The following is a 27,731-nucleotide window of genomic DNA, read 5'->3' as shown; positions in this document are numbered from 1 at the left end:
GCCAATCAGATTGAGCTTGCATTCTATTGGCTGTTCCGATCAGCCAATAGAATGCGAGCTCAATCTGATTGGCTGATTGGATCAGCCAATCGGATTGAACTTGAATCTGATTGGCTGATTCAATCAGCCAATCAGATTTTTCTAACTTAATTCCGATTGGCTGATAGAATCCTATCAGCCAATCGGAATTCGGCGGACGCCATCTTGGATGACGTCATTTAAAGGTACCTCATTCGTCGTTCAGTCGTCGTTCGGGATGGATGCTCCGCGGCGGCGGAGCGAAGAAAGAAGATTGAAGATGCCGCCGGAAGAATGAAGACTTTGCTGCCGCTTGGAGGAAGACGTCGCCGGAGGAAGAATTCTTCTTTGCCGCTTGGAGGAAGACATCGCCGGAGGAAGAATTCTTCTTTGCCGCTTGGAGGAAGACATCGCCCGGATCGGATCAGGAGTTCGGCCCGGTGTGGTGAAGACATGGTAGGGAGATCTTCAGGGGGGTAGTGTTAGGCTTTTTTAAGGGGGGTTTGGGTGGTTTTAGAATAGGGGTATGTGGGTGGTGGGTTGTAATGGGGGGGGCGGTATTGTATTTGTATGCAAAAGAGCTGAATTCTTTGGGGCATGCCCCACAAAAGGCCCTTTTAAGGGCTGGTAAGGTAAAGAGCTTTGAAATTTTTTTAATTTAGAATAGGGCAGGGAATTTTTTTTATTTTGGGGTTTATTATTTTATTAGGGGGCTTAGAATAGGTGTAATTAGCTTAAAAATCTTGTAATCTTTTTTTTATTTTTTGTAATTTAGTGTTTGTTTTTTTTGTAATTTAGTTTAGTTAATTTAATTGTATTTTTAGATTGATGTTTGTAGTTTATTTAATTTATTGATAGTGTAGGTGTATTTGTAACTTAGGTTAGGATTTATTTTACAGGTAATTGGGTAATTATTTTAACTAGGTAGATATTAAATAGTTAATAACTATTTAATAGCTATTATACCTAGTTAAAATAATTAACAATTTACCTGTAAAATAAATATTAACCCTAACATAGCTACAATGTAATTATTAATTATATTGTAGCTATCTTAGGGTTTATTTTATAGGTAAGTATTTAGATTTAAATAGGAATATTTTAGTTTATAAATGAATTAGATTAATTTAATATAAATTTAGTTAGGGGTGTTAGGGTTAGATAGAGTTAATATAGTTAATATAAATACTATAGTAACTATATTAACTATATTAACCCTAATATAATTAGGGTTAATATAGTTAATATATATAATGTAATACCTATATTAACTATAATATACTTAGGGTTAATATAGATAATATAGCTGGCGGCGGGGTAGGTAGATTAAATTAGGGGTTAATCATTTTAATACAGATGGCGGCGGTGTAAGGGGCTTACATTAGGGGTTAATAATTTTAATATAGATGGCGGCGGTGTTAGGGGTTCACTTTAGGGGGTTATAGATACTATATAGCTGGCGGCGGGGTACGGGAGCGACGGTTTAGGGGTTAATAACTTTATTAGGTTGCGGCGGGGTACGGGAGCAGCGGTTTAGGGTTTAATAGCTTTTTTATTGTTAGGATAGTGAGGGGGGATAGCGGATAGAGGGTTAGACGTGTCGGGCTATGTTAGGGAGGCGTGTTAGACGTGTCGGGCTATGTTTAGGAGGCGTGTTAGACAGTGCGGGTGATTTAGACTTTAGTCAGGTTTTATAGGCGCCGGCAGTTTCTAACGTGGCGCAAGTCACTGGCGACTCCAAAAATCTGTACTTACGCAGATTTCTGGACATCGCTGGTTTGTGAGACTTGCGCCACTTTAGCAAGTGACGGCGCCGCATATTTGATGGCTCGAGTTGCGAGCTGAAACTGCGGGCGACGTGGGTTCCCTCGCTTGCGCCGCAAACTGCGATCTATATCGGATCGCGCCCTAGAAATGCTGTATAGTTCTGAATAATTTATCTATTTTAATCTGTAGCATGTAATAATAATTTTTAGATAACATTGACCTCTTGGTATGATATCTAGCAGGTATTGCTGCATTTTATTGATCCATATCAGTTAGTAAAGCATTTTGCTTCTGTGTAATTTGACAGAATTATTATCAGAAGTCATAGAAAGTTGACCAGCATGGAGAACTTCCCTCTCTAAACCAGCTACAAGAGGGAACTGTCTGGCATTTAGGGCTAGATTTATCAAGCCCCTGCGGCAGCAAGTTCTCACAAGAATTTGCTCGCTGCGATTTATCAAGCAGCGGTCACCAGACCGCTGCTTCCCTAACATCTTCGCCACATCTATTCTGGCGAAATTCAATCTCCTCGGTCGTACAGCTTGATTGACAGATTGACAGCTCCTGCCCGCGCGTGATTGGCTGTGCGCGGGCAGGGAGCGGATTGCACGCGAGCGCAAAATTGCGCTCGTGTGCAATGTTAATTACCTGCGGGTAATTGTGCCCCGCCACAGGCGAGCTGAGGCGTACAGGGGCGCGTATACGCGCCCCTGTACGCCTCAGGGTTGATAAATCTAGCCCATAGTAGGAGAGAGCACAGCTGAATGGGTTTAAGCAACTATTAGTGACTGCTTTCCTCTGTCCTCAGACAGCTGGAGGAGGAGGACAACACAGCAAGAAGCCTGTATGTACTGGTAGCAAATGCTCTCTTCTTTGCAGAAAGAATACAGAGCAGAGGAAATGAGACTTATAGCTTAGACTGATGATGCCCCCTCTTCTTCAGTTTAGCTCTAAGCAATTGTGCTGACAAACATTCTTTTAATCATATAGCTCAGAGAGTGTACTGGGCACAGTCAGGCAAAACCGCTCATGACTGAGGGTACATAAGGCATATATTGTATTTTTAGGGTTAAAACCGTATTGAGGGCCATACTACGAGTTCAGTGCAAACGTTTGCGTGTGAGTGATATTGGGTTTTCGCGTTCATTTGCGTGCAGGTTCAATTGCACTCGTATTACAAGTTGATGATCGCTTGAGCGCAATTTAAGTTGACACTCATCTGGTTAGAGTGTCCTCTGAGCTGTGGTTAATTATTTCACAAAAAACAAAATAGTTGCACAAAACACATTAAAAAAAAAAACATTACAAAGTACTGTCACATTCATAATAACACCGTCTAATAAAAATTATTACATAATAAAATATTGCACACAAGTTATAAGGGCTCAAAGGTATGAGGTCTCAGGTGTTAGACATGACTAAAGATGTATATGTATGTATATTAGACATGTGCGTTTCATTCTGAATCGAAATTCGGACGGATTCGCCAAATTCAGAGATTCAAATCGATTTGAATTTCTGAATTACACTAGCAACGAAACTAAACTAATCCGAATGCATTTGTAACAAATAAATCCAAATTAGTTCAGATTTATTTGTTACATTCAAATGGCCATGGATTAATCACAATTCAGTATAAAAATTTAATTTAGTGAGATTTAGTGAGATAGAACAGTGAAATAATTCCGTTGTGTAACTTGGAACCATCTGAATCAACATAACACATAATGAACTTCCGAATTTATGAATCAAATCCGAAATGAATACATCCGAAAACATCCAAATTTATTTGAATCTAAATTAATCCGAAATGAATACATTTGAATGTATCCGAATTCGAATCGATCCGAAACGAAATTAAAAAAAAATCCGAATCGGTCCAAAACAAACCACAACAAATTTTTCCGCTGTGCACATGTCTAATGTGTATAATGTGTATATGCATGTATATATATATATATATATATATATATATTTATATATATATATATATATATACTAGTACTAAAGTGTACACGGGCCATTTTTTGCAGTACAGCGGTCCCACCCCTTGCTCTCTCCCCCCTCTCCTTTGCTCTCTCTTCCCCCCTTTCTTTTGCTTTCTCTCCCCCCTCTCTTTTGCTTTCTCTCCCCCCTCTCCTTTGCTCTCTCTCTCTCTCCCCTCTTTTGCTCTCTCTCTCCCCTCTTTTGCTCTCTCCCTCCTTTCTTTTGCTCTCTCTCCCCCCTCTTTTGTTCTCTCCCCCCACTTTGGCTCTCCCCCCCCCTCTTTGGCTCTCCTCCCCCCTCTTTGGCTCTCTCCCCCCCCTCTTTGGCTCTCTCCCCTCTTTTGCTCTCTTTCCTCTTTTGCTCTCTCTCTCCACCCTTTTTGGCTCTCCCCCCCTTTGGCTCTCTCCCCCCCTTTGGCTCTCCCCCCCCCCCCCTTTGGCTCTCTCCCCCCCCTTTGGCTCTCTCCCCCCTTTGGCTCCCCCCCCCCCCTTTGGCTCTCCCCCCCCCCCTTTGGCTCTCTCTCCCCCCCTCTTTGGCTCTCTCCCCTCTTTTGCTCTCTCTCCTCTTTGGCTCTCTCTCCCCCCTCTTTGGCTATCCCCTCCCCTTTGCCCCCCCCCTCTTTGGCTCTCCCCCCCTCTTTTGCTCTCTCTCTCCCCTCTTTGGCTCTCTCCCCCCTCTTTTGTTCTCTCCCCCCTCTTTGGCTCTCTCCCCCCCTCTTTGGCTCTCCCTCCCCCTCTTTGGCTCTCCCTCCCCCTCTTTGGCTCTCTCTCCCCCCTCTTTGGCTCTCTCTCCTTTTTGGCTCTTTTTCCTCTTTGGCTCTCCCCCCCCTTCTCTTTGTCTCTCTCTCCCCCCTTCTCTTTGGCTCTCTCTCCCCCCTTTGGCTCTCTCTCCCCCCTTTGGCTCTCTCTCCCCCCCCCTCTTTGGCCCTTCTCCCCCCCCCTCTCCCGCTCCCTCTCTGGCTCTGTCTTGAAGTCTTCACATCGCGGGACCCCGCCCGGCCACGCCCATCGCGGCGGCACCCGCCCGGCCACGCCCATTTGAATGTATCCGAATTCGAATCGATCCGAAACGAAATTAAAAAAAAATCCGAATCGGTCCAAAACAAACCAAAACAAATTTTTCCGCTGTGCACATGTCTAATGTGTATAATGTAGGGTTGCACCGATACCATTTTTTTATGACTGAGTACAAGTACCGATACTTGTTTTCAAATACTCGCCGATACCAATTACCGATACTTTTTTTTTTAATGTCATGTGACAGTTTACCAAACACAATACAGACTAATTATTTAAGATTCCTTCTTTATAATTATAAAGGACTGTAATTCAAAAGACATTATGAAATAATAAAAAAGTTTTATTTGTCAAAAGTTTACTGAACATGTTTATAAATAAAAAATATTACAATAAAATATTAAATTTAAAGGGGTGATACAACTGGGTTGTAGGGCTGTTATATAACATCAATCTGACATTTGTATGGAGGTTCGACTCTAAGTTGAACAGTCTTTCACTTTCCACACCACTGCATGGGGCAGAAAGATATTTTTGGGCCATTTTAGCCAGAGCTGGAAATCTGTTTATTAACTGCCCAGTACTTCAGGGGTTTGTCTGAATCAGGTACAGTGATCTCTCCTACAATAATACAAATAACAGCAATTTGTATTGGCAGAACAGTAGTAAACAATTTTTAGTTTAGTCTCCACTCCAGTTTAAAATGAAATGGGAACATGCAGTTTGAAAAAAACGCCACAAGATAGCATATGGGTAGGAAGTAGAGGTATCTGTTTAAGTATCGGTGCATTTGCATGAGTACAAGTACTCATGCAAATACTTGGTATCGGTACCGATACCGATACTAGTATCGGTATCGGTGCATCCCTAGTATAATGTGTATATGCATGTATATATATATATATATATATATATACTAGTACTAAAGCCCGTGTACACGGGCCATTTTTTACAGTACAGCGGTCCCACCCCTTGCTCTCTCCCCCCTCTCCATTGCTCTCTCTTCCCCCCCTTTCTTTTGCTTTCTCTCCCCCCTCTCTTTTGCTTTCTCTCCCCCCTCTCCTTTGCTCTCTCTCTCCCCTCTTTTGCTCTCTCCCTCCTTTCTTTTGCTCTCTCTCCCCCCTCTTTTGTTCTCTCCCCCCTCTTTGGCTCCCCCCCCCCCCCTCTTTGGCTCTCCTCCCCCCTCTTTGGCTCTCCCCCCCCCTCTTTGGCTCCTCCCCCCTCTTTGGCTCTCTCCCCTCTTTTGCTCTCTCTCCTCTTTGGCTCTCTCTCTCCCCCCTCTTTGGCTCTCCCCCCCTTTGGCTCTCTCCCCCCCCCTTTGGCTCCCCCCCCTTTGGCTCTACCCCCCCCTTTGGCTCCCCCCCCCCCCTTTGACTTCCCCCCCCCCTTTGGCTCTCTCTCCCCCCTCTTTGGCTCTCTCCCCTCTTTTGCTCTCTCTCCTCTTTGGCTCTCTCTCTCCCCCCTCTTTGGCTCTCCCCTCCCCTTTGCCCCCCCCCCTCTTTGGCTCTCCCCCCCTCTTTTGCTCTCTCTCTCCCCTCTTTGGCTCTCTCCCCCCTCTTTTGTTCTCTCCCCCCTCTTTGGCTCTCTCCCCCCTCTTTGGCTCTCCCTCCCCCTCTTTGGATCTCTCTCCCCCCTCTTTGGCTCTCTCTCCTTTTTGGCTCTTTTTCCTCCTTGGCTCTCCCCCCCCCCTTCTCTTTGGCTCTCTCTCCCCCCTTCTCTTTGGCTCTCTCTCCCCCCTTTGGCTCTCTCTCCCCCCTTTGGCTCTCTCCCCCCCCCCCCCTTTGGCCCTTCTCCCCCCCCTCTCCCGCTTCGCTCCCTCTCTGGCTCTGTCTTGAAGTCTTCACATCGCGGGACCCGGCCCGGCCACGCCCCATCGCGTCGGCACCCGCCCGGTCACGCCCATCACGACGCCCGGCCACGCCCCATCGCGGCGCCACCCGCCCGGCCACGCCCATCCCGACGCCCGGTCACGCCCCCATCGCAACGCTCCCGTCAGCCACAAACAGCTGTGAGATCTGGGGAGCGTGTGGCCGCTTCTCACGCAGCACACCTCACAGCTGTTGAGTAGCTCGCGCTCCATATCTCTTGTCACAGGTTGTTTCAATCAGCTTACCTCGCGCTCCCCAGATCTCACAGCTGTTTGTGTACCTCGCGCTCCCTATCTCAAGGACAAGTGTTTGTCTCTACTGCGCATGACGGCTTCAGACAAACACTTTGCCTTTTATAATATAGGATATATAGGAACTCAGAAAGGGAGGGCACTCTCAGGATTTGTGTAAATTGCATAACAACAAATAGAATTTTGTTTATTGTTCATAGCAATAACATAGAAGTGTTAAGTCATAAGTCGACGTTTCGGCTTATATAGAAGCCTTCATCAGGACAAAAAAACTCAGAGCGGCATACTGTGCCGTGTTCAACGCACCAGAAAAACTGTGCCGTGTTCAACGCACACTGGGAGTTGAGCCTGCAATGGAGGCAGAAGCTATATATACACAAAGCCAGAGCGGCGTTAGTAAAAGGGTTGCTGACCTTAAATATACTATAATTGACCATGTTCCCCCTTTAAGAGGGGGTGATCGCAACAGGATCTTACTTCAAAGAGAGGCGCGTTGGATCTTCAAGTTGGAAACTGTTACGCCTAAGGGACTTAATGTATTCCTTGATTGGCAGGTGTTTCTATAGATTTACCATTGTGCACCATTGAGAGCCATAATTCATTCATAATATGCCTTTAGCTGTACCTTGTCTTTATGCCGTTCCCTTGTGGAATGATTATGATAATATGATTGCTATGGTTTTTGGTTTACTTTTTTTGGTTCTCTATAACGTAGGGACTTTCTTTTAAATAGTTCCTTTATATTTGGCTTATTGTTTCTTTCTAAATTATACCTAGCACATTACCCTATGTGCATTTAGTTTAGTGGTTATTCTAAGTTTCCAAATACACCTTTTTTCTTTTTATAGGCTTGTGTCTATTACTTTTATCTATGTTGTTGTGTTTGACAACTTGATCGCCATATGTTTCTTTGCCTAAGGATATTTCTTGTGACAGTTTTTTATATATATTAACATATAGCAGTTTGGTACCCCTTTTCTTTTCTGTCATCGTGTTTTACTATGGATACTATGTCTGGCTCTCTTTACCTGGACTGTTGCTGTCGGTTGCCATGGCTACTTGGGACGCTTTTACTAACGCCGCTTTGGCTTTGTGTATATATAGCTTCTGCCTCCGTTGCAGGCTCATCTCCCAGTGTGCCATTGTGCTATGCTCAGCTACAGCCTTTTTGATTACCTCCTATCGCTACTGTGTGTGACATCTTGATCACCGTATTATATATTCCATTGGGGTAATTTTCACCCATGGTGGTTGATCGCGGTCTTACATTAACGATAATATAATTTGTGGCTCATACTGCACTAAGTTATATTCTTTTTGCTTAGATGTTTCCTGTTCTGATAAAATTGCCACTGTCATTTACTGCTTATTTTTTATGCCGCTGGTGTGTCTGTATACGGGGACCACGATTGGCCAGGCTCTAGGACCAATCGTGGTTTTTGTTTACGGTTTCTATTGTTACATGCCGTAACTACGGTGTATCAATATGCAACTGCTATATATTTATACTTGTAATATTTCAGTTCAGGTCTTGTTTTGTAGGTTATTATCCGCATTAGATACGCTCAGTGTATATCACTCTTTATATGTCACTTGGGTCTCACATCATTTCGTCACATTGACACGGCTGACCGCTCCCCTCTGGGGTGTGTCTTACATGTAGAGCGTGACGGCTTGGTGTTGTGGGTATTTAGTCACGGTGGTGGTAAGTAAAACTGTTGATATTTTGTTTGTCTGAGGACGAGCTTGTTAAGCTCGAAAATGTTCACATATTAAAGGTGGATTCTTGTACAAGTCCTTTGGAGTGCGCTTTCCTCTGCAGGATTGGATATTATGTTTGCTGCACCCAAGGCCATATTGCAGAGGTTTGGAGTGCACTTTGTCCTTTATTATATATATATATATATATATATATATATATATATATATATATATATACTCACCGGCCACTTTATTAGGTACACCTGTTCAATTGCTTGGTAACACATGCTAATCAGCCAATCACATTGCAGCAATTCAACACATCTAGGCATATAGACGTGGTGAAGGCAACTTGCTGAAGTTTAAACCGAGCATCAGAATGGGGAAGAAAGGGGATTTAAGGGATTTTGAATGTGGCATGGTTGTTGGTGCCTGACGGGCTTGTCTGAATATTTCAAAAACTGCTGATCTACTGGGATTTTCACAAACAACCATCTCTAGAGTTTATAGAGAATGGTCCAAAAAAGAAAAAGTATACATTGAGCGGCAGTTGTGTGGATGAAAATGCTTTGTTGATGTCAGAGGTCAGAGGAGATTGGGAAGACTGGTTTGAGATGATAGAAAGGCAACGGTAGCTCAAATAACCACTCATTACAACAAAGGTATGCAGAATACTATCTCTGAACACACAACATGTCAAACCTTGAACAAAATGGGCTACAGCAGCAGAAGACCATATCGGGTGCCACTCCTGTCAGCTAAGAACAGGAAACTAAGGCTACATTCTGCACAGGCTCACCAAAATTGGACAACAGAAATTTGGAAAAACATTGCCTGGTCTAATGAGTCTCGATTTCAGCTGCAATATTCAGATGGTAGGGTCAGAATTTGGCGTAAAAAACATGAAAGCATGGATCCATCCTGCCTTGTATCAATGGTTCAGGCTGGTGGTGTAATTACATCATGTCCGGTTTCACCCTGTTACCACCCGGAAGTAAACAAATCAAACCCTTCCGGTGTCAAAGCAGCCCATAGTAAATGCCTAGTGTTCAACTTAAATACTTTCTATAACATATTGTCATCTCTACTATATGCATAATTCTGTATCAACACCCTTTTGCATCCACACAAACATATAAAAAATCAACTCTTGTGACCATTACCACCTCGGTGATCGCTCCATACTAATAGCGTGCATCCGGAATCGGAAGTTACGTCACTTCCGGTTTCGGTTTGTGAGGAAAAACGTCAGTGCTGACGTTATTTTGTGTTGCTGTTTATCAACATTCTCATGTGTTCCTTAACTGAACAGGTAATATACTATTAACAATACTCTTGTGAACAATTGGGAATAGTGCAGTCAAAAATCCTAGTGAATCACACATAGATGATGAAACAAACGAAACTTAAAAATGGACAAACAAGAAAGACAAATGACAGCTTGTACCTTGTATATAGACACATGGACACTCGCTCTGTATACTCCTAAGAGGTACCAACTTTATTTCTAGCGTGTCTTCAGCCGAAACCGGAAGTGACGTAACTTCCGATTTCGGATGCACGCTCTATTAGTATGGAGCGATCCCCGAGGTGGTAATGGTCACAAGAGTTGATTTTTGATATGTTTGTGTGGATGCAAAAGGGTGTTGATGCAGAATTATGCATATAGTAGAGATGACAATATGTTATGGAAAGTATTTAAGTTGAACACTAGGCATTTACAATTGGCTGCTGTGACACCGGAAGGGTTTGATTTGTTTACTTCCGGGTGGTAACAGGGTGAAACCGGACATGATGTAATTTTGGTGCCTTTTCTGAACAGGCTACTGTGTATTAGTTTACTTATTTAAACTTGTGTGTTATTGTACACTTTATGTTCTGAGGAAGGGGAGGTTTACTCCCCGAAACGTCAATAAATTTGACTCACTTTGAAGAAATCCTGGTTTGTTTGCTGTTATTGTGAAGCTGTAATATTTACACAGAACATCCGGGTGGTTGGCCTTTGGAGGTCGGATACACATCAAGTGTGGCTATATATATATATCCTATATTATAAAAGGCCAAGTGTGTTTGTCCGAAGCTGTCATGCGAAGTAGAGACAAACACACTTGGCCTTGAGATAGGGAGCGCGAGGTACACAAACAGCTGTGAGGTCTGGGGAGCGCGAGGTAAGCTACACAACAGCTGTGAGGTCTGCTGCGTGAGAAGCGGCCACGCGCTCCCCAGACCTCACAGCTGTTTGTGGCCGACGGGAGCGTTGCGATGGGGGCGTGGCCGGGTGTCGCGAGGAGCGTGGCCGGGCGTCGCGAGGGGCGTGACCGGGCGTCGCGAGGGGCTTGACCGGGCGTCGCAAGGGGCGTGGCCGGGCGGGGTCCCGCGATGTGAAGACAGAGCCAGAGAGGGAGCAGGAGAGGGGGGGGAGAAGGGCCAAAGGGGGGGGGAGCCAAAGAGAAGGGGGGGAGCCAAAGAGAAGGGGGGGAGAACCAAAGAGAAGGGGGGGGAGAGCCAAAGAGAAGGGGGGGAGAGCCAAAGAGAAGGGGGGGAGCCAAAGAGAAGGGGGGGAGAGCCAAAGAGAAGGGGGGGAGCCAAAGAGAAGGGGGGGAGAGCCAAAGAGAAGGGGGGGGAGAGCCAAAGAGAAGGGGGGGAGAGCCAAAGAGAAGGGGGAGGGGTGGAGAGCCAAAGAGGGGGGAGAGAGAGAGCCAAAGAGGAAAAAGAGCCAAAAAGGAGAGAGAGCCAAAGAGGGGGGAGAGAGAGACAAAGAGGGGGGGGGAGAGCCAAAGAGGGGGGGGGGAGAGCCAAAGAGCGGGGGTGAGAGAGCCAAAGAGGGGGGGAGAGAGCCAAAGAGGGGGGGAGAGCCAAAGAGCGGGGGTGAGAGAGCCAAAGAGGGGGGGGAGAGAGACAAAGGGGGGGGGAGAGAGATAAAGGGGGGGAGAGCCAAAGAGGGGGGAGAGAGAGAACCAAAGAGGAAAGAGAGCCAAAGAGGAGAGCAAAAGAGGGGAGAGAGACAAAGAGGGGGGAGAGAGAGCCAAAGAGGGGGGGGCAGAGCCAAAGAGGGGGGGCAGAGCCAAAGACGGGGGGGAGAGAGCCAAAGGGGGGGAGAGCCAAAGGCGGGGGAGAGAGACAAAGGGGGGGGAGCCAAAGGGGGGGGCAGAGCCAAAGGGGGGGGAGAGAGCCAAAGGGGAGAGAGAGAGCCAAAGAGGAGAGAGAGCAAAAGAGGGGAGAGAGCCAAAGAGGGGGGGGGAGAGAGCCAAAGAGGGGGGGGAGAGCCAAAGAGGGGGGAGGAGAGCCAAAGAGGGGGGGGGAGAGAGCCAAAGAGGCGGGAGAGAACAAAAGAGGGGGGAGAGAACAAAAGAGGGGGGAGAGAGCCAAAGAGGAGAGAGAGAGAGCAAAAGAGGGGAGAGAGAGAGAAAAATAGGGGAGAGAGAAAGCAAAGGAGAGGGGGGAGAGAAAGCAAAAGAGAGGGGGGAAGAGAGAGCAAAAGAGAGGGGGGAGAGTGCAAGGGGTGGAACCGCTGTACTGCAAAAAATGGCCCGTGTACACGGGCTTTAGTACTAGTATATATATATATATATATATATATATATATATATATATATATATATATGTGTGTGTGTGTGTATACATGTGTACAGATGTATTTTTGTATTTATATATGTATTTACAGACATAAATACACACATAAATACATAGATGCACACATATATATATATATATATATATATATATATATATATATATATACAGTATATATAAGTGCATTGGAGCCCTTTGCAGTAAAGTAGAATAAAACATTTAAAAGCATATTTGCTATACAAGATACTATGAATATGGGTATTAAATAATTATTACATATGTACATTTTAGCACCGTCCATGAGCCATAAGTTAAACAAGTGCAATGAAGAGAGGCTTAATGAATCTAGACAATAAATGAATATGTACTTTCATACAAGAGGTGTGATACAAGCATACTGGGATCTTTTGCAGTCTTCCAGCTCACTGACACTGCAGCATAATATATTTATAAGGCAACCCATTTAGTACTCAAAAATGCAAGAAGTCTTTAAGGGGCATACAAGATAAATAAACGTACTGCCGCTGCTGATTGGCTGACTATATTGGCTGACTATATCCTTCTGTAAGACCAGAAGCACACCAGACCTATTGTTTTCAGCAACCTTTTAGTTATTCAAATCCAGCTATAAAGAATAGGCAGTTATGATAGTAAGACTAGTTTTTTTCAAAATTCTCCAAAATGTGTAAACCAGCTACATTTGAAGGTTACAAAATTTGCTTTCTGGCCGTCCTAGGGAGTTTGGAACAAGTAAAAAAGCCAGAGGTGTTTGGTGTCCTTTTAAGTCCTGCGTGTGGCAGCTTTTGAATGCTTCTAACAATGATTTCTGAAGGCAGAAGAAACTGGGAAACATTTGCTCTGATCAGTACTAAGGTTGTGGGGAAAAGGCAGTTTTGAAGTAAGGTTTTTTTTCTTCTAAAAGGTTGCATTTCAAAAAGCTCATCTTCCTATCCTTTTCACATTTGCAGTTTACACCAATAAATCAGAAAGAGTTCTTTATCAGCCAGTGAGGAGCAATAGGAAGTAAAAAGCCAGTATTATGATTACTTTCCATATGAATAACTTTGAGTTAACATTTTACTTAGTCAACAAAAAAAAATTAAAGGTGTAATTTCTGCTCTATCATAGACTTAGAACATATTTTAGTTTAATGTTCTTTTGTGTTATTTTAAACAATAATTTATAAGTGAAGAGACTGCTATTTTAATTTCATTATGTACAGGAAAAATAACCCCCTGAAAAGGGAATCTAGAATTGTATTAATTATAGTTATTATTAAAATAATTAGAATTAATTGTAATTATTAATAAAAAATAGATAATGTATAGCAATAGAGAACAAACTTAAATATAACTAAAGGGATAGAATGTATTTTGAATTTAAATAGGCACATCTTTGCAATATACTTCCATTAAAGGGACACTGAACCCACATTTTTTCTTTCGTGATTCAGATAGAGCATGCAATTTTAAGCAACTTTCTAATTTACTCCTATTATCAATTTTTCTTTGTTCTCTTGCTATCTTTATTTGAAAAAGAAGGCATTTAATCTATTTTTTGGTTCAGAACCATGGACAGCACTGGCTGATTGGTCAGTTAAATTAATCCACCAATCAGCAAGAACAACCCAAGTTGTTCACCAAAAATGGGCCGGCATCTAAACTTACATTCTTGCTTTTCAAATAAAGATACCAAGAGAATGTAGAAAATTTGATAATAGGAGTAAATTATAAAGTTGCTTAAAATTGCATGCTCTATCTGAATAACAAAAGAAAACATTTAGGTTCAGTGTCCCTTTAACAAAAATGTTTATGGTAAAATGTTTGACACGCACACTCGACACGTTACGCTCACTTGAATAAAAGACACAACTACATAATATGGGGTGTAAAGGCCGCAGCCTGCATTTATTAAAATACAAAACAATTATACACAATATGCTAGATGTTACCAACAATATTTATGTACAAATGGTTGAAATGCTCCCCTCTGTGTGTACCGCAGCCTTCAATCAGTCTCTCCCAAAATAAGACTGCTTAAAATTGTGGTTGTATGTGGTATAGAGGCGCAGGTATTTTCTTATTCGATGTTCCAGAATTGCCTGAGAATGAAAGGACTTTATTTCTATGTGTGTAGATTAACACCACATAATTGATGCAGTATACTTACTCTGAAAAAGTTCAGAGTCCGGCTCCCTCTTGTGAGTTAATCTGTGTGATGTGTTGAGAATAAGGGTTTCTCAAATCCAGTGTGGCTGTGAATACAGAGAACGTACTCAAAATATGGTGTGATACTGGTATAAAATGTGCAGTATACTTACTCCGGCTCCTTGTGCAGCGCTCCCGCTGGTGGGATAGAAAAAAATCCAAAGGACAGCAAGCAAAAAATTGTGTATAAAATACCAATTTATTGTGGACAAAAGGATAAAAGCTCAAATAAAAAGCTCTACGCGTTTCAACGATATTACGTCTTTCTCAAGAGCAGTAAAAATTATAAGATGCTGCCTTTGGATTTACACAGGTGCTTTATATACAAGGTAATCAATCTTCCTTTTCTGGTATTACCGGAGCCGGACTGATAAAGTTATTAAAACACCATCAGCTGATTTTTACTTCAAATAATATTCAAAGTTAATTTTGGTTATGTGCAAAAAAGCACAAGATCTAATTGTAGTTTAAATTTACAAATCGGATGAAGATATTTTGAAAATTTTACCTCGCCTATTTAGACCAATCATAATCATTTGAATGTAACAGTTCCCTTTCGAGTTTGTGGTAAGTATAAGTTCCAAAACAGGTCCGCTCCTGTGTTGCGGTCACGTGTTGGAAGAAGGACCAATCATGGATAGTGTTCAGCGTTCTTTTATTTTCGTTCCGATGCAAATGGATTTTATGTTTTTATGTCGGGCTTGGAAAACATCCTGATTGGCATTCCATAGTTCTTGTTTTTGTTTCCGATGGCAATAGTTATTACAAAATTTGATCTGAAAATAATAGTGCAGATCACTAAAGGTTCACTTTACAATGAAATGTGAATTCATAACTTCATGTAATAAAAATTCTATTTCAAAAACATCGAATTATTCAATCAAATTTATCTGATGAAAAACAAGTTATATAAATAATATTACAAAATTAATATATCACAAATGTGATACATATATAAGAAAAATATATATAAATTATATATTTAGTTATAAATTATATATTCAAATGAGATAAGATATATTAAAAGACATCAAAAACAAGAAAAATTGAAATTGAAGATTGATTACCTTGTATATAAAGCACCTGTGTAAATCCAAAGGCAGCATCTTATAATTTTCACTGCTCTTGAGAAAGACGTAATATTGTTGAAACGCGTAGAGCTTTTTATTTGAGCTTTTATCCTTTTGTCCATAGTGACATGTTTTAAAATAAATTGGTATTTTATACACAATTTTTTGCTTGCTGTCCTTTGGATTCTTTTCTATCACACCAGCGGGAGCGCTGCACAAGGAGCCGGATTCCGATTTTATCGGAGTAAGTATACTGCACATTTTATACCAGTATCACACCATATTTTGAGTACATTCAGTGGCGTCACTAGGGGGGGGGTTGGCGGGCCGCACCCGGGTGACACCCTCCAGGGGGTGACACCAAAAAAAAAAATTTTTTTTTTTTTTTTAATTTTATTGAAATTCAAAAAAATACAATGTTGAGATGCATAGATTTTTTTTTTATTAGAGGGGCTGGCATTTGTGATTATTGGTGGGACTGGGGAAGTTGTAGACACACAATTTTTTTGCCCCTTGAGCCAGTGCTGCAATTTCAACAAATAGTTTTCCCGGCTGCTTTTGCTTGTTTATACTTTGCTTCTCCCCTGCCCAATTTCGCTATGAATGTTGTGGGCATGCCGTGGGGCTTGCAAAGTTGCGCTGCTAGCCTAAACCTGCCTGCCTATCTGTGCTCACTGCTCAGTGACATGTGGAGCAGTGGAGTCACTCACTGCTGTGCTGTCTCTCTAAACAGGAACTGGCAAATCATGAGGGGATGCCTGGCACCTGACCGCATGACTGTTTGACACTGTCTTTAAAGTGAAGGAGCCACGTATGATGCCCACCAGACCATTACGGTTACGGTACACTAAGAGCACACTGAACAGGTAGGAGGGCGGGCGGGGGTCTGGGGGTGGGCAGAGTGCAGAGGTGATTGGCCATAAGAAGCGGTAGGCACGCGGCCCGGGGCTGTGCACTGACAGGCTTGGAACAGAGTCAGAGAGCAGAATTTTCATAGTTTGCGCCTAAACCTTTTCTTTAGTGATTTATTTTTAGAGTGCTCTGTTTATCTTTCATTTGATGCTCTGCTGAGCCAGGGAGCAGCTCTAGGCATGAGCTTCATAATTTATGCAGTACAGTTTACATATTTTGTAAGTGTGTGTCTGAGTTTTTTTGTGTGTGTGTCTGAGTGTGTTTCCGAGTGTTTGTGTGTGCATCTGAGTATGTTTTTAAATGTGTCTGAGTGTTTGTATGTGTGTGTGCCTGTGTTTTTGTGTGTCTGCTTTCTGGGGTGGGTGACACCATAACTTACCGCACCGGGTGACACCAACCCTAGTGACGCCACTGAGTACGTTCTCTGTATTCACAGCCACACTGGATTTGAGAAACCCTTATTCTCAACACATCACACAGATTAACTCACAAAAGGGAGCCGGACTCTGAACTTTTTCAGAGTAAGTATACTGCATCAATTATGTGGTGTTAATCTACACACATAGAAATAAAGTCCTTTCATTCTCAGGCAATTCTGGAACATTGAATAAGAAAATACCTGCGCCTCTATACCACATACAACTGCATTTATTAAAACCATAAACATCATTGATTATAACCATCAAACATCATAACCTGATAATATCCCAAGGTGCAAAAATGCTTCTATTTAAAATGTATTTCTATTCCTTAAAAAGACCAATAAATACAGTATAATTACATAATTAATAAATGCATAATAAAAAGACAATGCCATTTGCTTTTCAGAATATGTCAGTTTCTGTGTATATACTTGTACCTTGCAACATGTGACAGTGATCTGCCAATTACAGAAGCATATATGTATATAATAAGGACAAAAGTGTTTACATAAAAGTATTGAGCACTATTTTATAATGGAAGTCAATTGTAAAGTTTATTTTTTTTTAAGTTGCATGCTCCATCTAAATCATGGCAGTTTAATTTGACTTTAATATACCTTTAGTAAGAATGTGACTGTCAAAATGGAGGAAAATGTAAGCAGCATCTTTTCAACTACCATTGGTGCAGAAGGGGCAGTGGCACCAGGGCCCATAGCAGCCAATTTATACATAGGTGTGTGGCTGTGTGGTCATTATCTCTGTATAGATACTCAGCATTATTATACTACGCAATATATGGAGCCTCACATAATTATACAGTTCAGTGTGTTCACTATTTGTTTATACATCAGAGTATACATACTCATTATATTTATACAGGGTAGTGTACTCATGAAGGGATAGTGTATAGAAACTAACATTATTATACAGCAAATCATTTTCATCAGAGTATACATACTCATTTTCATCAGAGTGTACATACTCATTATATTTATTCATCAGAGTATACATACTCATTATATTTATTCATCAGAGTATACATACTCATTATATTTATTCATCAGAGTGTACATACTCATTATATTTATTCATCAGAGTATACATACTCATTATATGTATACAGGGAAGTGTACTTATGAAGGGATAGTGTATAGAAACTAACATTATTATACAGCAAATCATTTTCATCAGAGTATACATACTCATTATATTTATACAGTGCTGTATACTCATCAAGGTATAGGGTATAGAACCTAACATTATTATACAGCACATCATTTTCATCAGAGTATACATACTCATTATATTTATACAGGGAAGTGTACTCATCAAGGTATAGTGTATAGAAACTAACATTATTATACAGCACATCATTTTCATCAGAGTATACATACTCATTATATTTATACAGTGCTGTATACTCATCAAGGTATAGTGTATAGAAACTAACATTATTATACAGCACATCATTTTCATCAGAGTATACATACTCATTATATTTATACAGGGAAGTGTACTCATCAAGGTATAGTGTATAGAAACTAACATTATTATACAGTACATCATTTTCATCAGAGTATACATACTCATTATATTTATACAGGGAAGTGTACTCATCAAGGTATAGTGTATAGAAACTAACATTATTATACAGCACAGTTTCCTAACTGCTAGTGTATGAATAGTCAGTATTATTATAATATATGTATGTGTGTGTGTGTGTATATACAGTATATATATATATATACACACACACACAGTATATATACACACTATATATACACACATATAAAATTATTACACAAAACATGTATATCACTACTTATTACTGAGTGACGTGTGGTGGGGGGCCAAATACATTTTAGTACCATGGCCCTCTGTTGAGTAGGTCCGCTACTGCACCTTTTTGTATATAACGTGTATAAACACAAATTGATAAATATTCTGAGAGGACAGAAATCAGTCACTTTTAGAAATAATGAGTAACCTTTCCCTAGATTTCATTGCCAGTTACCACCTACTGTTTATATGCTACTACCTCAACCTCTCAGGTGCATTTTAAAGAGACATTAAACAGCGAGAAGAGAATGTTGTAACACAAAGAAAACAAGCCGGGAAGTATTTCATGCACATTTTCATGTATACATAGTTAGTACCATAAATACATTTTATATATAACTGGTTATTTTCCCTTTTTTTTTTGGTCTGACTGCCTGCTCCACCCCTTTGTGTAGATGAGCTACTGGTATTCAGTTTATGACAACAGTTTTGTGCAAACACACTCACAACACCTAAAGTTTTTGTGATGTTTTGTACTTGTTGCTAAGAGCCTGGGTTAGGTCAAAGGTTAGAGTGAGGGTTAGGATAAGAGTTGGTTTAAAGGGACAGTAAACATAAAATTAAACTTTCATGATTCATAGTGTAAGTTTAAATAACTTCCCTATTTACTTCTCTTATCAAATTTGCTTTGAATTTGAAGACTAGGAGCAGCAATGCAGCACTGGGAGCTAGTTGAACACACTTGGTGAGCCACTGACAAGAGGCATTTATCCGCAGCCATCAATAACCAATTAGCTCACAGTCGTGCACTGCTGCTCCTAGATACATAGGTATACTCTTCAAAAAAGGATACCAAGAGAGTGAAGCACATTTGTTTAAAATTACAAGTTCTCTCTGAAACATAGAAGTTTATTGTTGACTTTACTCTCTCTTTAATGCTGTATTTAGATAGTGTTACCATTATGGTTAGGGCTATGGGTTAGGGTTAACATCTTGCATGCCAAAAAGGTTGCAGTGCCCTGTAATATTGCAATAAGGATCAAATTCCACAAAAAGACTTATTGAGGTCCATCAGCTTCAAGCTGACCTACTCTTTCCTACAGTTTATCCCTTTCTCTACCAAGACAAGCCATGTACTTTTACCCATGTAGAAGGTAATGAGGCAACTTTGACCCTTATATACTCTGCTACTATGTAATATTCACTAATACCATAGTTCTCTAGATCAATGGTTCTCAACCCAAGTGACCTTTTTGTAGCTGGACATGTCCAGGGCCTGGTAAATATATTTGCGGCTACATGCCCAGTATTCCTTATGTGTGGACCTGTCAGAGTGCGCAGTGGGGGTATGTTGAGTCATTGCCCATCAGCAGGGCTGTCATGACCCGGTACTGGGCCGCGGCCTGGCTGTTGAGAAACCAGGCTCAAGATAAAATGCTCTAAGCAGTGTGTTTTATTTTTCTTGTGTTAACTTCAATGCTTTAAACTGCATTTTTCCCCTGCTTACATTGTGTTATGTCTTTGCCTGTTTTGGCAAAATTTGAATGCTTTATAACAAAAGGTTAATAATGAAGTCTATTTTTTTCAAAAACCATTACTGTCAATATATAACATCTAAATAGGATTACGTGTTCTGTAACTTTGATCTAAAACAGTAAGCGCACAAATTAAGATGAACACCTGAGTTTGTGATTTCACTCTGCTTAGTCTAAAAAATAAAAAATACATTACATAATAGAAATTTAACCTGCTGGTAAAAGCATAATTCTTTTAAAAGAAATATTGCAACTGCAAAGGAGTTTATTTCAGCACTAGAAAGGGTGAGGTGCTGTGACACAACCACACAGGTTTTAAAGCCCTCTTGGGAAATATATGAAAACATGTGCCTTGTGTATAAAGCTTTGTAGGATTCGCATACTAACGCCATAAAACAGTCCTAAAAGCGCCAATGGTTTGACTTTCAGAATCTGCTCTAGAAATTAACCGCAGCCTATTGGGTTCATTAATTGTTTTCATTTTGAAGAAATATGAATCACAGCTGGTGCCCGTTGCCCCCTGCGGCTGTTCCGTCTGGCAGAGGTTCAGATGTAAAGAATGGAAAAAAAGAGAAATCATTTCATTTTTCATTTAAGAATGAGGAATTGTTTGTGCCACAGCACCAAAGCTTCAAGTCAAAGAATTCTACAGGTCAAGAGAATTTATTGCTTTTCCCTCAGTGGTTTAAGGGCTTTATCCAATATTTTGTCAACTTGTAAAAATAAGGATTTGGTAAAGGTTTCCGTTACATGCCTACAGCCGTGTGCCAGGACGACACCGTGCCCATCTAGTTCTTTGTTTTCCAAGCTCTTCTGGGAGTTCTGTATAAAAATATAACAAGATTATTTATTAACATTGTTTTTTTCCTTTCCATGTAATGCTGAAAACTGTAGGATCGTTTGCACCCCAAAACAATGAAATAATTTTATAATAAAAAAAAAATAACTTTCTGAATAGTAAAACACAACACAATTTTATTTTTATTTTTTAACAAATGTTTATATTGAATAAAAAAATAATAATTATAGGTCATACACATATTATTCTCTATACAATCTAAACATAAAAAGTTAAAAGAATAGTAAACACTATTGTAATTAAAATATTGTTTCAGTCTTACAATAAATTATCATAGTGGGTATGTATAAAAATGTTTTTAATGTGTTACTGTTAACATTTTGTTTTCTGCAATTGTTTTTAACAGCTAAATTTCACCTGCCACTTGCATTATAAAAAGAGTTAATTGGGACTTGTTATTGAAGTAGATGAGGCTATACACAGTTGTTAAAGGGACAGTGCTGTAAAATAGTTTTTACCTTAATGTGTATGGAAAATGTAAGAAAATTGTTCCTTAAGGTATATTTATGTATATGAAATAACTTTTTTACCTGAAACCACAACCCAATAAAGGGCCAGATTAAAAAGTGGCGCACTATTTAGCGCTTTCACACATGTGTAAATACTGGCAGAAGTAAACTTTGAATGCACGCAGTTTGCACAAACTTCAGGATATCGAAACCGTGCTAACTTCTCCCCATATAATTTAACCCCTTAATGACCAACGACGTATGGGGTACGTCCTGCAAAAAAATGCAGTTAATGACCAAGTACGTACCCCATACGTCGTTGGTCTTTGAAAGCAGTGGAAGCGATCCTGATAGCTTCCAGCTGCTTTCATGTTATTGCAGTGATGCCTCAATATTGAGGCATCCTGCAATAACTGTTTTTAGCCATCCGATGCAGAGAGAGCCACTCTGTGGCCCTCTCTGCATCGGCTATCAATGGCCGTTATCGTTGGTGAGTGGGAGCTCATCCAGGGAGGCGGGTGGGCAGTCATTGGTGGAGGAGGGGGGAGGGATCTAGTGCGGGTGCGCGCGCGTGCACGGGCGCGTGCACGAGAGCCGTGCACGGGCACGCGTGCACGAGAGCTCTATAAAAACAGCATCAATATGCTGTAAATCTGGAGGGTGGGAGAGAGGACTGGGGAGGGTGGGATTTTAAAATCAAAGCATCTGGGAGAGGGTGGGGGGTTGGATGTTGAGGGGGGGGGGCAGCTACACTACAGAAATAAATAAAATATTTAATAAAATAAAAAAAATAAAAATACATTATTATTTTTAAAACTGGGTACTGGCAGACAGCCCAATAAAGGCAGAGGGGGGGGGGGGTTAAAGAGCTATTTGGGGGGATCAGGGAGGTTGGAGGCTAAGGGGGGTCCTACACAGCAGAATAATTTTTTTATTTTTTTTTAAAAAACTAAAAACCCCCAAAAAACTTTTATTTTAGTACTGGCAGACTTTCTGCCAGTACTTAAGATGGCGGGGACAATTGTGGGGTGGGGGAGGGAAGGGAGCTGTTTGGGAGGGATCAGGGGGTGGGATGTGTCAGGTGGGAGGCTGATCTCTACACTAAAGCTAAAATTAACCCTGAAAGCTCCCTACAAGCTACCTAATTAACTCCTTCACTGCTAGACATAATATACGTGTGATGCGCAGCGGCATTTAGCGACCTTCTAACTACCAAAAAGCAACACCAAAGCCATATATGTCTGCTATTTCTGAACAAAGGGGATACCAGAGAATCATTTACAACAATGTGTGCCATAATTGCACAAGCTGTTTGTAAATAATTTCAGTGAGAAACCTAAAATTGTGAAATATTTAAAGTTTTTTTTAATTTGATCGCATTTGGCGGTGAAATGGTGGCATGAAATATACCAAAATGGGCCTAGATCAATACTTGGGGTTGTTTACTACACTACACTAAAGCTAAAATTAACCCTACAAGCTCCCTACATGCTTCCTAATTAACCCCTTCACTGCTGCGCATAATACTTTAGCGGCCTTCTAATTACCAAAAAGCAACGTAAAAGCCATATATGTCTGCTATTTCTGAACAAAGGGGATCCCAGAGAAGCATTTAAAACCATTTGTGCAATAATTGCACAAGCTGTTTGTAAATAATTTCAGTGAGAAACCTAAAGTTTGTGAAAAAAATTGTGAAAAAGTGAACATTTTTTTTTTATTTGATCGCATTTGGCGGTGAAATGGTGGCATGAAATATACCAAAATGGGCCTAGATCAATACTTTGGGATGTCTTCTAAAAATATATATGTACATGTTAAAGGATATTCAGGGATTCCTGACAGATATCAGTGTCCCAATGTAACTAGCGCTAATTTTGAAAAAAAGTGGTTTGGAAATAGCAAAGTGCTACTTTTATTTAGTGCCCTATAACTTGCAAAAAAAGCAAAGAACATGTAAACATTGGGTATTTCTAAACTCAGGACAAAATTTAGAAACTATTTAGCATGGGTGTTTTTTGGTGGTTGTAGATGTGCAACAGATTTTTGGGGTCAAAGTTTGAAAAAATTGTTTTTTTTCCATTTTTTCCTCATATTTTATCATTCTTTTAATAGTAAATTATAAGATATGATGAAAATAATGGTATCATTAGAAAGTCCATTTAATGGCGAGAAAAATGGTATATAATATGTGTGGGTACAGTAAATGAGTAAGAGGAAAATTACAGCTAAACACAAACACCGCAGAAATGTAAAAATAGCCTTGGTCCCAAACGGTCAACAAATGGAAAAGTGCTCTGGTCACTAAGGGGTTAATGGAGAGAGCAAGCTGGGAAAAAAACACTTATCATTTGTGCAATAACCCGACAGGAGTTAAACCTACAGTGCTAACCCAAAGATAGTTATGAATATTTTACATTCCAATGAAATATTCTTTTTATTTTTAAATATATATAAGATGTATTTTTTTCAAAAATAAATATCTATACCTAAATATCTAGGTATATACAGATATATATAGTAATAAGGAATATCTATTTAAATATACATAGAACATTGTCCTCAATGAGAAGAGCATTATTTAAAGAACAAAATAGTTACAGTATATGCACAGTAAAACACATTATTAATTAAATATTAAATATAATTAAAATGATTTTTAATGTTTTCAGGTATTTGAGTGGAAAGGGCTCCAAAGTATATACATAAATTTAGACAGATATAAACATAAATACACATGTATACATATATACATACGTATATAAACATACACATTTAGACATGTATGTGTATGCATATATGCATTATATCCCTTTCCATTCATATACCTTTATATGCCATATACTTTATAAACCTTATAACTTTTTAAAAATATTTTTATGATTATTTTATTAAACGTTGTATATATGAGTTTTTTTTAGCTCTAAGGTTTTCAGTCGCACTAACCTCGACGAGCGCAAATGTGCTTTGTGCTCATGTGGTCACGTTTAACTTGTAATAAGTGTGCAAGCTAACGTTAGCAAGCAGAGTGGGCTGATCTTATAGGTAGAGAATGATTACCTCATTATATTTTCTATCTAATAGTCCTCTTTATCTTCATAATAACTGTTTATTCAAAGGGCCTGATATTCAAAAGCTCGCTGGCATGGATAGAAATCATGCTAAATATTTGTGATTTTTTTTAGACCTTATATTGTAATGTAGGAGTCTCTCCTTCACATAAAGAACCCTGCATAGTGAGATAAAGGTCTCTCAAAATTAAAGGGACATTCTACTCCAGAAGTGTTATTGTTTAAAAAGATAGATAGTTTTGCATAACCAACAAAGGTATTAATACACCTTTTACCTCTGTAATTACCTTGTATCTAAGCCTCTGCAGACTGCCCCATTATTTCAGTTCTTTTGACAGACTTGCATTTTAGACATTCAGTGTTGACTCCTAGGTCACTTCACATTCGTGAGCACAATATTATCTTACGCCCTCTAGCTGTGAAAAACTGTCAAAATGCCCTGAGATAGAAGGCGGCCTTCAAGCGCTTAGAAATTAGCATATGAGCGTACATAGGTTTAGCTTTTAACAAAAAATTCTAAGAGAGAACAATGAAAATTTGATAACAAAAGTACAGTAAATGGGAAAGTTATTTAAAATTGCATTCCCTACCTGAATCATCAAAGTTTAATTTTGACTAGACTGTCCCTTTAAAAATTGTGTTTCTGGGGGCGGAGCCAGCAACCACACTGATCGGTCGTGTATTGTAGGAGCTCCTCACATAAAATGCCCATATAACTTTGTTTCTCTGTTTACATTTAAGCCACTTTGCCCTGGGGTCACAAATTATATTCCTCTGACTCTGGACCTTTAATTTTGTCATTTCTGAGCGGCCCTTACATTCCTCAGCATTAGCAGCTATGCGGCCATACAGCAGAGTATCGCTGTGATACGGAGTCATACTTTAAGCGGCTGCCTTGATTACCTGCACCAGACGGACACCTCAATCTGCCGCACAAATAGAGAACCTGCCTGACACCTCCTACGGCTCACCCGGAGGACCCTAGGTACAGCGGTGCACTCGGTGAGCTCCCTCTCGACATAACTCAGCGCTCTTCAAAGAGAAGGTCTCCTGCGCAACTGTCCGCCTCAAGTCCGGGTAAGAGACATTCAGTTTGTCTACACATAATACACTGGACACTTGTGGCTGAGGGGACAGACCGGAGCTCTCCTTTAGATACCCACCAACAGTTGTAACAGAGGGCTTATACAGTGATAGATTTTTGGCGCGAATAGACGCCATTTTACCAGCCTCCTTGTTACCGCTGGGGAAGTGGCCCCTTTGCTCATTTCAGACATTTCAGACATCTGGTTACCGGGAGATAGTGGGGGCTAGTCAATTCAAATAACCACACACCATACCACACAAAAGTGCCTGCCATAGTGGTTTGTTTGAAACAATTTCAGGGCATAAAGCTTTTAACGATCCCCAGCAGCCATAAACTCTGCAAAATACAGCTGGCTCAAAAACAGCTAACACAGCACACCAAAAAGAGGGATTTGTTTGCATGACAATTGGCACATAAACTGCATCTTGCAAGGCTACGCATCACCCTTGTTAATCATACATAGTTTGCTTTAACGAGCTCCTGATGGGGCAGAGAGAGGGAGAGGAGATGTAATAACAAGGAAAGGAAACCCCCTGCAGCATATCCCTCTCTGTTCTCTTTTTTTTATATCTCTTCTGTGTGTATGTGCAACTGAACAGTTCTCTCTCCCCTTCATTTCCTGCTGCCTGAGATATCAGCAGGTCATATCCCAACTCCCTTTTCCGACTCCGTCCAGTGAGGACACCTTCCCTGGGGCAGAGAGAGCGTTTAGCAATCATCTTAGCTTTGCTTCTGAGTGTTTGGCAAAGACCTAGAAATAGGAAATAAAGAAGATGTAGATACCTGAGATGCACTGTGCTGAGACGGTCTGACATGGACAATTACAGCTAACCCTATATCCATTATTGCATCACTTGTGGTGTCTTCGCCTTTCACCTACTTCTATTATAAAGATGATAAGTTTGCAGAACTGCTCACATAAGCTATGAAAGGCGAGGCACCCAGTATCTACTAAACATGTCTGCAGGGAGTGAAGAGCAATAGAGAGGGCGCAGTAGTGATAAAGCATACCATAATACTCAGCGGAGGTCTAGGGGAATTGGAGCCTCTCCAAAGAGAAAAGAAGGAAATTTAACAACGCCTGTTGGATACTTAGAAGCCACAAAAACAAAAGTAGTAAAGAATAGCCGGTTTATCAACATACACATTATGGCTACAAGAAAAGGATCCAAGGGAGACAAAAGTCTAAAATCCTTATCAGTAGACACCTTCTTTAAAACTTCTAAGATCTCCAAATCTCAAGAAACTGCCCAGACGGAAATTGAGGAAGATATAGATTCTGAAAATGAGGAGGAAATTGCAGAATTAACCCCTGTAACTAAAGCAGACTTGCAAGGCCTGGTATCCAAACAAGATATAGCTTCTAATTTTGAGAAATTGTGGGAGAAGATGGATAGCTTCCAAACTACAGTCACTAACAGTCTTACGGACATTAAAACAGAGATACTAGAGTTGGGAACCCGAGTAGATTCCCTAGAAACAGCCACAGAGGAAATGGGGGAAGAAATTACAACAGTCTCCCAAACTCTTGACTCGCACAGCCAACACATACAAGATCTAGAAGAAAAAATTGAAGATCTGGAGAATCGGAGCAGACGCTCCAACATTAGGCTCAAAGGTATCCCTGAGTCAATTGGAGCAGAAGATTTACACAGTTATCTCCAGCAATTATTCCATGCTATACTGGGAGGACCGATAGATTCTGAGTGCCCAATAGAAAGAGCACATAGAGCCCTTAAAGCAAAGCCCAAACCAGATCAACCACCAAGGGACGTTATAGTTAAGCTCTTACGGTTCCCTGATAGAGAAAAGATTCTATTGGCTGCTAGAAACAATCCCACATTCAAGTTCCAGGGCAATATTATCCAGTTCTTCCAGGACCTTTGCATTAAAACACTACAGAGGAGATATGCGCTGAAACCTCTCACTCTTCTCCTGAGGAAAAATAATATCCCCTACAGATGGGGCTTCCCCTTCGCGCTGCAAGTGATGCGAAATGGTAAAATGTTTACTATAAAAGCCACTGATGAGATCCCAGAAATCTGCAAGCTCCTAGACTTGGAACCACCAGACATCTTGGGGGAGGATTCGGCATCTACTTCCTCTGCTGTATCGTCACTAAGGGTGAAACCCCAAAGACCAAAATGGAAAAAAGTGACTAAC

The sequence above is a fragment of the Bombina bombina genome, chromosome 1, assembly GCF_027579735.1.
Source record: "Bombina bombina isolate aBomBom1 chromosome 1, aBomBom1.pri, whole genome shotgun sequence".
NCBI lineage: Eukaryota > Metazoa > Chordata > Amphibia > Anura > Bombinatoridae > Bombina > Bombina bombina.
The sequence above is the reverse complement of the archived record's forward strand: the minus strand, read 5'-3'. Positions refer to the sequence as shown.